At 53.3% G+C, this 12,444-nt stretch overlaps 1 protein-coding gene across 2 annotated transcripts in view; it reads left to right on the plus strand.

The window, feature by feature from the left end:
* The first annotated feature begins 522 nt into the window (after window positions 1–522).
* Window positions 523–12,444, plus strand: part of DAAM1 (dishevelled associated activator of morphogenesis 1) — a 91,301-nt gene continuing 79,379 nt past the window's right edge. For both annotated transcript variants that reach the window (XM_053946296.1, XM_053946297.1), the window contains exon 1: window positions 523–593. The gene's annotated coding sequence lies outside the window, so the exon portion shown is untranslated. The remainder of the gene's footprint in view (window positions 594–12,444) is intronic.

Here is a 12,444-nt window from a genome sequence, read left to right on the forward strand (position 1 = left end):
AGCTGAGACTGCCGCATCTTGGGAGGCCTCTGCCAGGCAGCTGCGACACAGATCCCGCGTGTCGCCAGCCGGCTGAAACTTTATCTTCGGCGAGAGCTGGACCCTCCCGCCTGCCCTCCGCCTCCTCTGCAGCACGGAGCGTCCCGGTGCGGTGTCCCGGTGCGGTGCCCTTGGTGCGGTGCCCTTGGTGCGGTGCCGTACAGCCTTTGCAGCATCCCTACTTGCGGTACCCTTGTTGCGGTACCCGCGGTAGAAGCTCCGGTAGTGGCCCCGGTGCGGTACCCCCAGCAGGGCACCCCCGGTGGCGGAGCCCCCGCCCCGCGCGTCACTACAAGTCCCGGCGGCGGGCGGGCGGTGACGCCAGCGCGCCGGGCGGGGCGGGCGCGGCCCATTGTGGGCAGGGGCCGGGCGGGCTCCGCGCCGCGCAGCGCCGCGCCGGCAGGTACGGCGGGCGGACCGCGGGCAGCGAGCCCTCCGCCCCGGCAGGAACGGCGGGCGGACCGCGGGCAGCGAGCCCTCCGCCCCGGCAGGAACGGCGGGCGGACCGCGGGCAGCGAGCCCTCCGCCCCGGCAGGAACGGCGGCCGCGCTGCGGTGAGTCCTCCGAGCCCCTCGGCGCTCCTCCCCTTTCGGTTCGGGGGGCTTTCGGCGGAGTGCGTTGCCCTTCTCCCGCAGCCCGCGGCCGTGCTGGGGAGGGGTTCGGGAGCGCCGGCAGCGGGGCGGGAGCCGCCGCTTTTCTGCCTTTTCCCCGCCGTGCGGAGGGAGGCGAGCCCGCGTCCCACCCCGCCCCGGGCGCTGCGTGGAGCTGTTGCCCCGGGGGGAGCGCCCGGGCCCCGCGGCGCCCGCTCCGCTGCCGGCGCCCCGGAGCACGGCGTGTCCCCCGGAGCACGGCGTGTCCCCCGGAGCATGGCGTGTCCCCCCGCCCCGTCGTGTCCCGCGGCCCCGGCGAGTCCCGGGCGGTGCCCAGCCCCGTGGGCGCCGGGCAGGGGGCGCCCACGCGGGGGCGTGGGATGCGGGATGCTGCTGCTGCGCTGCCTTCTCCATGGCAACGCCTCCGGAGGCTGCTGCAGCCCCGGCGCCGGCTGGCACGGCGGCTCCCACCCCTGCGGCGACTCCCACACCACCGATGTGACCCCCCTGATGGGGCTCCCGCGGGCCTTGGGGAATCTCAGCTTCCCGAGCGCCTCCCCATAGGCACAGCAGTTTGGGGCTGCCCCGTCGTCCGTATGTGCCAAGCCTCTGGTGCTGGTGTCACACATTTTGCTGCAGGCGTGCTCTTGTCCAGCCGGTGCTTTGATGTGGGAGCCGGGGTGGGAGTAGGATTTCGGCGTGTGCCGGTGTTGGGCTATGGCTTGGCTACAAGCAGGTGTGTGGCTCAGGCACCAGGTGGGGAGGTCCGGTCTGTCACTGGCTGCACCCGCCCAAAAATTCGGGGAGGGAGGATTCTGGTCAGGGGTCTGCCTGGAGGAGGGACAATGTCCCTGCTGCGTGGAGCCTTGAGGGTTGGCTGCCATTGCTGTGCTGTGGCTGTGGTCGGATCCTGGTCTTTTACTTGGCATGAAGTCTTCAGTGTGAACAGTGGGGTTTGGTCCCTGGGGTCTGCAACGCTCATGGCTTTCACACCACGCTGCCTCTTGCATTGGTGCTGGTGTGAAACAGTCTTTCTGCATCTTTAAGTGATCAAGGTTAATTTAAGGCACAGACAGATGATAATGTGACAATAATGTGCCTCCTGACAAAAGCCACGTGAACCAACAAGGCTGTGCTGCCAAACTGGGGGCGAAGGGCTCCCCGTGGAAATCGGAGGCAGGTGGAAGATCATGGGGTGCAGCCAAGTCCCCTTTTCCAGGTGCTGGGGAGAGGGCAGCCCATGGCACAGGCTGCCCTGGTGGTTTTGACCACGCCTGAGCACTGCAGATGCCCAGCAGCTTCTCCCGGCAGCACGGAGAGGGAGAAGCCATTGGTTTCCTTTTATTCCCTCTCTAGAGGTTGATTGTGATACTGTGTACAAAATCAAGTGCTGGTGTGTAATAATGCCTCAGTGGTCAACCATGGTGCAACCTCGTTATCCTCCCTTGCCAAAAACAATGTATTCCAAAACTATTGGCATTCCCTGCCTGCCCCTGTTTAAGTCCTGTTAGGAGTAGATATGTCCTGCAGCATCTGGACCTTTTTCCACGAGCACTGGAGTTTGTTTTGGCGTGCGTTTCCCCCCAAACCTCGCAGGTCAGACATCCACCTTGCTGTTCCTGGATTAATGAGTGACTCACCCTGCTCTCCCCGTGGCCATACGCCGGGACCTGCCTCTGCTGTCAGGAGCAGGAAGCAAAAGCCAAAGTCCACGATCTCTGACCGCCCAGTGTTGTGTGACACCGGGACGGGAGGAAGCAGTGACATTTCCTGGCTCTGGCCAGCGCTCAGCTGGTGTGTGGCTCTGCCGGTGGTGCCCTGACACGGCCCTGGGATTTTTGGGTCCAGCCAGCCAGGCGTGCACCCTGCTCTATGTGCTGGCCTCTGCCCCGGGGAGGCAAACAGGATGGGTGAGGTGTAAAATCAGCGCTGAATCCGCTCCCCTGGGCTTGAAACGGAGTCAAACCGGTCTTGACCTGAGCTGGCTCCTTATCTGACCCTTTGTTTGTGGCAGGGGTGCAGGAGGGAGCAGGAAAGGACAGCCACAGCAGGCTGGCTCCTCCGGTGAGGACAGGCAAGACCTGGGGACAGCTGGTCTAACTGGATTGTGATTATCTCCCTTTGCTTCTGTGCTTTGTTTTGGTTCCTTCCTGCACTTTTTCCCGCGCTGTCACGTCACAGCTGAGGAACCCAAGGCAGTGGGGACATGGAGCTGTTGGGCAGCTGGGCTTCCCACAAATTCTGTTTGTCAGCCAGCCAGCGGCGTGGCTCCTCTCGCTCCATCTTCCTGCTTTCAAGTTTCCATGCACTGACCATCCCTGCTGGGTCCATCCCTAAAAGCTGGTGCACTTGGAGCAGCCCACCCATGTGCCCGGGTTGCACAGTGGTGCATTTATAACCTGAACGATCCTGGGCATCCTGACAGATGCACCACCCAGAGTGAGTGGTCTGCCCATCCTCCTCCTGCACAGACACCCACTGAGCTGCTCCTACACGGCCACTTTTATCTCTGAAGTATTAATAAATGAAGCCTGCCTATTTCTGCGAGCCTTTTTAAGAGGCTGGCGGGGCTGCCTGGAAGGCTTGCTCGGCACTGCAACTATTCAGAGCTTTTTTCCGCGTGTGCTCCTGCAGTCGATAAGCCAGGGCATCCAGCTGTCAGCTTTGGAGATTGCCAAAGCCTGCTCAACGGCATTTCTGCAGGCTTCGCTCACAAATGAGGATTTTGTTGGACGCTTTGGTTTCTGACTTGATGCTGGTAATTAAATATCTTAACTTGGCTTCAGAAAGCTGCCACTGCTGTGGAGTGACTGGTGAGGCCATGTGAAGCAGGATGTGCTTGTTCTGCTGGAATTGAGTGTGACCTAACTATGATTCTTCAATCTGCAATTTATTTTCTTATAAAAATATACTTTTTTTTATATAAGTAAAACCCTTTTAAAGGGGAAGAAAAACCTTGTGTTTTACTGCTGTGCTGTTAAGCTTGCATGGACCTGCTGGGACAGCTGTTTATTTGCAAGTTGTGGCAGCCAAATGCCACGAAATTCAAGTCATGTCCACATTGATTTTTTCCCCCTCTCCCCCCCCCCCTTAATCATATATGTACTTTTCACTCATGCAACACAACAGATGTCAGTGCCATGCTGAAAAAATAGGAGCTGATCTGAGCAAAGGGCCATAAATTGGGGCAGAAATACTGAATGCCTGATCCTGACTTGTGTGTTGGTTAATTTAGATGCTAAGTCACATAGATCTACTCACTCTATGTATTTACCATACTAGGGGATGAGAGAAACAGCTAGTTAAGGGTTGGAAAGTCATTAAATATTCCAGCAGAAGCTTTTCTGAGTATTGCATTAGTTCCCTCACCCTTCATGACATATTCTTTGAGCAACCTAAACTAGGGGAAGGGGGTTGGAACCAGATGGTCTTTAGGGTCCATTCCAACCCAAACCATTCTGTGATTCTATGATTTCCAACTTTGTATTTAATGCAGAAATTAGAGGCTCCACAGCCCCTTGCCAGATACATGTTGTAATTTGCTGTTTGCCTTTGATTCTTCTTTTCTTTCTTCCTTAATTGGGAGAAAAGCTGTGCTGGTGCCTACTTAACCCTCCTGCCCTCTCAGGAGACCATTTGCACTTGGTATCTTCTGTCCTTGTGGCATGTTATAGCATTCTGGAATTCACTGAGGGACCAGGAGTTCTGGGGTAGCACAGAAAATCTCAGCTCAGTGAGTCATAAAGCTTTCAGATCTTTGTGGCCACTGAGAAGAAAACCAAAGGAGATGGAAATGAGAGGAACGGCCCTGGCACACTGTAAGGACGCAGTTAGTTGACTGAAGAGTTTTAGGATCTGAGCTGACAGCACTTAGTGTCCTGATTGGTGTGGCCTGAACACCAGCCACCTGAATTATAGCAAATTAACCAAATTAATGCCTGAACTTGTCTTAACATCTGGCCTGTGTTTTCCTCATGGTGGGGTTGGGTCGGGTCATTCCCAAAGGCATCTGTCCCATGCTGTTCCCAGGTCTGGAGCAACCTCTGTGCCCTCACATGAGTCTCTGGTTACCCAGTCCTGTTTGTGCTCCCTCCTGTGTTCACCCTCAGCCTTTTGGGAAGAGTTTATGGTAAATACATTAAATGGAGGAGGTTTGTGCTGCCTGGAACACCTGGGAGACGAGGTTGCTCATGGTCCCTTCCTGAGTCAGCCAAACTGGATGGGGTGGCCCAGCCTAGAGGCACTCACTGGTGAGCCAGTGTGACCATGACTCAGAAGGTTTCTCCATGTTTTACTCCTCGTGGTGGAGTTGCCTTGAGAAACTGTGTTCAAAACATCGCCGTGACCCGCTGGAAGGGCGGCGTTGGACAGGCGTGTTCTTACCCACCAGCTGCCTGCTCATCCTGCCAGTGCCGATGGGTGCCAGTGCTGGTTGCTCTTCAAACCCCTTCTCTTCCTGCAGTACACGCCACTTGCTTCACTGCTGCTTGAATTTTTATTTTTTTGTATTTGGAGCTGACTTGCAGACACGGAGGAAGCGCAGCAGCGCCTCGTGGCGCGGTCGGTAAGAGCTGGTGCGTTGCTGGCTGGAGACATCCTCCCTTTCCCAGCCCCGAGCTCCCCGGCAGGGCCTGGCGGATGATTGAAGGGTTATTTGCCGTGCCAGACAAGTGGCTTCATGTTTCCCTTCTGCATTCCTGGGGCTGAGCACTGCATAGCGATGTGCTTTCAGCTACGTGCTGCTTACCTGAATCATGTCTCCCCCCTGCACGCAGCTTGCGAGTCGGGGCTCTCCCTGTCCAGGCCGCTCTGTCCCTGTGCCACCGAGTGCTTTTGTGAGAGGGTAATGAAATGAGGTGTGGAGGGTGTGGTGGAGGAGCTGCAGGAGTGTCCGGCTCCGTCTGCCGACTGTGCCTGCGTTTACCACACCTCCTGAAGGAATGGTTTTCGGAAGCTGAACCCAGTGACCCAATTACCGACCTCTGGGTTTGGACTGTTGCCAGGAATTCTGCACTGAGGCTCCTCATCGCCTTTTGTGCAGGCCCTGGGTGGAAAGCAGCCATGCCAAAGCTCAAAACAACTTGGCAACAGCAAGTGATCGGTGAGATAAAGAGAGGGGAAGGGCCCAATTAATCCACCTGACCTGTGCCCATCCCTAGAAGAACACAGTGGGATCTCCTGGTGTTCTTGCTCCCTGCTGCTGGTCTTTCACATGGGGCTTTCATCCTGTTTCCCGTGGCGATGGGCTGGGCTGCTGGCACATCCTGCCTTGGGGCAGTATGGCAGGAGGAAGCAATTCAGAATTGTGCCATTCAGAGGCAGACTCTGGGGGGTGGTGTGTGAAACACCAGCAGCTGGGCTCTGTACCAATATGCAAAACTGAGCTACGGAGCTTGGCAGCTTTTGGGGAAGGCTCTGCAGGGTGTGGGTTCCTCCGATGCTTTACAGGAGTGAGGATCAGCTTGTCTCCCCTTCTAGTGAGCAGAGCATCCTCAGAAGTCGAGCATTTGAGGGCAGACTGTCACCAAGCAGGAAAGTGCTCACACTGTTCTTGGGCAGGAACACAACTGTCCCTATGCTGAGGCTGCAGGGCAGGGGAGCTGGGGGCTCTGCACCTGAGAGCCAGCTTTGCACCACTTGGGCTGGGAGGAGATTTTTTAATTTTTAATTTAAAAATTAAGTTTAAATTAAAAACAAAATTTAAATAAATTAATTTTATTTAAAAATAATTTTAAAAAATTATTTTGTTGAAATAAAAAAAAAAACTCTGGAGTATGAAAATGGGGGATGTAGAGCGGCATCGTTCAGGGGTGTGATCTGCAGCCACTCAGGTCTGAGGTGTGAGGAGGAGAGTGCAGTGTGTTACAGGGGGGTGTGGAAAGATGTTTTATGTTGCTCAAGTGATTTTCTAGCAGCTTGGTGCCTGTTACAGGCAAACTCTGTTGGCAGGCTTTCCTCCCAGCTCCAGCAGGGAGGAGGAGGAGGATGGAGGAACAGTCCAGAGACCATTTCCCCCACACCAGACAAGCAAGATTAATTGTTTGCTGTGGCATGGCCATGGAGGCAGCACAGGAGGATGTTTTCTGTCTGTGTTGTGTTATGTGACATGGAATTCAGTCCATGGTGGGTCTGCCCTGCTGCTGCTCCTGAGTGTTTTTCTTTTTTCCATACCTTTCTGAGGTAGCTTTCTGGAGCTGCACATCCGTCTGACTTTTACCTAGACATGAGGTGTAGCTTTTTTTTTGAGTGCTTGTTCTTTGCTTGGTCTCAGCATCAACTTAATGAATGGTGCTTAGAGGAGCTGTGAACTCATGTCCCATCCTGGAGAGTCTGTGTCAGCTGTGGTCCGGTGCAGCTGTTTCCTTCAAGGATGCTCGTGTGGATGGAAGCAACCGTAAATCTGTTTGTCTAAAGCTTTCCCTGCCGTGACTCCAGTCTTCCTTCATGTTCCTGTTGTTTCATGCTGCTGCTGCTCCTGGAAACCACAGCACCTTCTTGCCAGAGCTGAGGGTGGGGGGGATGAGTACCCTTGTCGTGCCTGGCTTCCACAGGAATAGCATGCAAAGGAGCTTCATCGGCTGAGGTTTCCTTCCCTCTGCCCCTGAGGCATAAGGAGTGTCTTGGCTTGTGTGCCCAGTGTAGGGAAGAGAGGCTGCTCTGTGCCTTGATATCAGGGTAAGCCTGTAGGGTGCCTGGTGTTTTTCAGCTGTCCTGCCTGGCTTGGCACCATTCTCCCTGCGTATCCCATACACGGCTTTCAGCTGCCGTGCTTCTGCAGAGGGACACTCGTGTGCCCAGCTTGCTCGTGGACAGCCTGGTGTCGGATCTCATCCTGCAACACAGGAAGAAAGCAGCCCCACGGTGCTGCCTCCTTGGGTTTTCTTCTTCCACTAAGTCCTGCGATCAAGCACAGGGCTCCTGCCATGCCCATCCCTGTGTCTCAAACTCCGTGTAGGAGACAGAAGGGTTAAGACTGGAGCATCAGGCAGGAGAAAAGCTGAACTTGCAAATCTGTTCCTGGGCACTCCGGTAAGTCATGCCAAGGACTGTTTGAACAGTGCTAATCCCAGGTGTCTCTGGAGCAACCTTGTTTACAATGCCAGCGCTTCACATGGGTGTTCTGACAGAAACTTTACGCAAGCCATTCGCTTACCAAAGCTCTCCAGGTCTGGGAGATTGGTTTTCAGACCTCACCGTGCTCTCTCCTTGTCCCGGCGTTTTGGAGACACCCTGCAAAGAGACTGGAACCTTTTTGTGGGCCACTTGAATCCATTTATGAGCTCCATCTGTTTTTCCATGGAGAGTGCTGCTGGTAAGTTGCATGTGAAGTAGCTGGTGGCTCTGGAGACACAAGAAATCCCTGCCCATCACATGGAACAAAAGATGTTGAGGAAAATTTTTGGAGCATGCTAAATATTGTAATCCCTACAGTCAGTTTTGCTTTTGGGGCTGGGGCTGGAATTTAGCTTTTATGCTCATTGTTTTTTTTCCCATTTATTTATGTATTAAATGCTGTTCTTCCACTTACCAGGTTCAGCAAAATTTATCAGTTCTTAATTGATGCAGTGGTGGTCATAGTTGTGTTCAAACTGCAGTGATGTGTTACAGGCTGTGATGTGGATTACCTAGTCATGAAATTGTGCCATTCCCTTAGCTGGCACAGTAGAACTTACCTTACATGCAGGCTTTTCAAGCCATTCTATAGCGTGGCAGCTTTCATCATGAGAAAAAGACAGTAAAGAGGGACTTCAGCCTCAAAATTCTCTGAATTGATTTCCAAAGCATTGCTTGTAGTTGCATCACAGGAAGCTTTGTTGGTTTTGCTCTGGGGATGAGGCTGAGCTGGGTGAGAGACGTGTGAGACAGTGGTGATGATGTGTCTCGAAGCTGTAGCTCAGTTGCCTCATGTTCACGTTTTTATTTTACTTTTGCCTTGTGGTGTGGACTGTGTTTTTCATTTTGGTGAAAGTCAAACTGAGACTCTGACTTTGGGGTCTGGCATCCCCAGTATGCCATGAGGTGTGGGATAATTAAGGAGGGATCCACCCCTGGGGATGGCAAGACCCCAGCTCCAGCTGTGGTAATGGGCTGTTACAGTGTATTCTGAATTGTATGCCCTTTCTCTGGGAAACTGACTCCAGGCAACCCAGAGTGGGGGAAAAAAAGACCTGTGAAAAATGGGTGCTCATTTTTCCAAGGAGGAAAAAAGCCAAGGAAAACATATCCAGCAGTCGCCTTGTCAGATATGTCACAGAAATGTCCTTATCCAGCCCCTGGGTCGGACTCAGTGCTGCTAATTACAGCTTGTCTCGCTGCTGAAAGGAAAAGTTTGAATCTGTTCACCCTGAGTTTCCCACAGCAGCATTTTGGGACAGCACCAAGCCCACATCTCCGTGCCTGGAAGCTCTTGTCCAACGCCAGAGACTGGGCTGCTGTTTGCACCAAGCCTTGGGTTTGTGCTCACCATTGTGGCTGAAGGTCTTGGAAGAACACCTCTCTGTCTCTCTGCACTATTCTGAACTTGGCTGCTGCAAAAGGCCCTGCAAAGGTGCTCTGGAGCTCAGGGGACCTTGCTGTGAAGGTCCCAAGCACAGGACCCCTGTCCTTTCTGGCTCTGGCCTTGTTTTTGGCTCTGCGCTGCCAGAGGATCCGCAGCCCAGCTCTCCCATGGGTGCAGTGCTTCCCGCCCAGCAGAACTGGCTGGCTTTCAGGAAAATAAACAGGCTTTCTCTGGAGCTGGGAGTCCTGGGCTGCTGCACGAGGGGAGAAGGTTGTAACCAAAGGACGCTTTCATCGCCTGCCTCTACCTGTGCTGCTGCTGCAGCTGCTCTGCAGCGCTGGAGCTGGGCTGTGTCTGATTTATAACACACTGCATTAGGGGGACAGCTTTATGTTCTTGGTTCTCAATTCTCGTGTAGCTCCAGGAGGGGAAACCATCCCCAGCCTTTCCATTTTGCACGTGGCTGTGTTTCTTTCGGCTGGGAGTCCAGCGTTACAGAAGCCTGTGGGATGTGAGCCCATGGCACACACCTGGGCACAGCAGCAGGGCAGGCTCTCACCTGAGCTTGTGGGATCCTCAGTGCTTTCCCAGCACCAGCTCCAGGTCATGCAGTGCCCAACACAGATGGATGTTCACAGCTTGCAAGTGCTGCTCTAACCCCAAGCTCATTAAAAGCCCACAGGACCGTGTCTTCCCCTTCCTCCTCCTGCTTCCTTCCCCCTCCCTTTGCTTTTCAACACCAGGTTTTGAATAAATCATCTAGGATGTGATCACACAGGAAATTCGCAAATTTTTTTTTTACAGCCAAGTTCGGAAGTGAATTCAGCTCTCCAGGGTTTCAGTCCTGTGCTTTTTAATCACGAGGTTCCCCATCCTTTCTACTCTGTCACTTGTGACATGATGTCTCCTTGGCCGTGTAAGCTTTTCCCCTGCCCACAGAAACAATAGCTGCTGGAAATGCTCTTCAAGAATGGCTGGGGATTGCCTGTGGAAAATGCAGATTTAATCTATGTTAGGTCTTTTTGTTGTTATTTTGTTTACTGCTTGGTTATCCTTTTCCTTCAAAGAAAAGCAAAGCGCTTGTTCTTGTAGAATTCACCCCTCGTGATGTGTTCCTAGCTGGAAGTAACATGCTCAAAATCCTGCATTCTTTTGTGCATCTTTGCTTTATTTTCTTTTTCTTTGTGGGTGGGAGCTTAGGGAGTATAATGGGCAGATTAGCAACTGTATTTGTGGAGTAACCCATCTTTGTGCAGGTCTGGCTAGAAACCAATTAAGCTTGTCTTGATCTCTAAATGAGATTTTTGTCAAACGCCTCACCCAACCGCCTTCTGCATCCATTAATAGCAGGGTGGGATGGAAATAGCTGAACGAGTGAAGATCTCGTGTTGGATAAACAGAGAGGCGTTGGCTGCAGGGAGGTTCCCGGGATGCGGGATGCGTGCGAGCTGCTGCCTCTTTGTGTGGTTGTTTTGTAGCTCTGGTTCTTGAAACCTGGGATTAGCAGTGTTTGGCTGCAAGTGTGCAATCCCCTGCGGTAGCAGGAGTGGGGTTGGAGGGAAAAGCTGCTGGATAAAGAGGGAGCATCCCGTGGACTTCACTACTGTGCTGGCCCCCATTCCTGTGACATCCCTGGGGCAAGAGCAAGGGTGTGTTTGGGAGCTGCTTGTGACTCTCAGCTGCAGGTCCCCCACAGTGCCTTGGCTTGGGTATATCTGTCTGGTCTTAAGCTGCTTTTTAGCCTGGAAAAACCCTTTGGCTTTCCAGGGGAACACACGACCTCGCCAGGCTGGGGGTGTTTGCTGCTGCTGGGATGAAAACCAGTCCAGGAACGGCTCTTCAGCGCGGTGTTTTTGAAGAGAACCGATTAAGGAAAGATGCCTTTAATAAGCTGTGCCTTCGGGGAGCCCTTCTATCTCCGTCCCAGACTGTTTCTGCATCAAGATAAGGTTGCAGAGCAGCTGGATCTGTGCTCTGCTTTGGGAGGTGTTGGAGGGGGAAGGGCACTAGGGTTTCTTCTAGGGTGCGAACGTTCATGATGATCGCTTTTATTTGTAAAGTAGCTACAGATAAGCCATGCACAGGTGATACCTTCTTCCCTGCATGCCTGGCCTCGCTGTTAGGCACAAATGATGGCAAGAGTGATCTCAGGGAAAGGAAAACACTGGGTGAACTTGCAGGGTGTAGCTGCTGCAGATGTGCTGTAACATGCAGCAGATCACCCTTCTGCTCCGCTTGGAACTCTCCTAGGGACAGGAGAACACAAAAAGCACAAACCAGCTTTTCCCTGCATGCCTAGAATTTTGCTCTCCATCTCCCCACTCCCTAAATTCCAAAAGCTCTTGGGTTATTCATGGAAGTTTTGCTTTTTTCCTTCTCCCAGTGTAAAAGTGCCCAATAAGAGATGTGGGTGTAAAGACACGGAATGCTGTGCTGAAGCCCACGTGCCACATCAAGGAGGTCATGTTGTGGACCTTGACATCATGGCATGGCCAAACCCAGTCACTTTCTGTGCTGGGGAAATTTGGGAATCCTGAATCCACAAAGATTTGAATGTGGATGAAGCAAGTGCCTTCCAGGGTTCCATGACAACTGCAAAAGCCTCAGAAAAATCTAAAACTGGGATGGCTGGAAGATGGTTTCAGTGCTTGGTGGGAGTTACAGAGAGAGGAGCTGGAACAACCTCCAGGACTGGTGCTGTTTTGCTTTTTTGGGATGCTCTTGACTGAAAAGCTGCTGAGTTTTGATGGCAGTGAGACAGAAAAATACCTGGTGGCAGGGTGTCTCCCCGACTTTGTCCTGCTGTCGTGGGGCTGAGGCAGTTTGGTGCAGTGATCTGATGAGGCATGGCAGCCGTGCCCTGTGGAGATGCCATCTCCTGGGAGGAAAATGTAAAAATAACCACGTCTTTGGCTACGTCTTTGAGTTGCGTGAGACTGCAGCAGAGGAGGTGGGGGGTGAAATTATATCCATGGAAATGAAGCAGGAGAAATGAACTTTTTCCTGGGAGACAGATCTGAAGGAAAGGTCCTGAAGACTGTGAGGGAAATGTCCTCACCCTCCTATACTGTGCTGGGGTGCAGGAGCTGAGCTCAGGGTTGGTTTCAGAGGGTCCCCCAGGGTTCCCTGTCATCCTCTTCCTCACTGTGGGCTGAAGGAGGTGCAGCCCCATGTGGGTTCCTGCACCTCATCCCATGCCATGGCTCCAGGGTCTAGACAGATGACACAAACCCTTGCGAGAGACTGTGTCCTGCCCAAGGCTTTGGAAACCTGTTGGACCCATCCTTCCACCTCTTTGCTTTTCAGAGCTTTGGT

This window comes from Vidua chalybeata, chromosome 6, assembly GCF_026979565.1.
Source record: "Vidua chalybeata isolate OUT-0048 chromosome 6, bVidCha1 merged haplotype, whole genome shotgun sequence".
Classification (NCBI taxonomy): domain Eukaryota; kingdom Metazoa; phylum Chordata; class Aves; order Passeriformes; family Viduidae; genus Vidua; species Vidua chalybeata.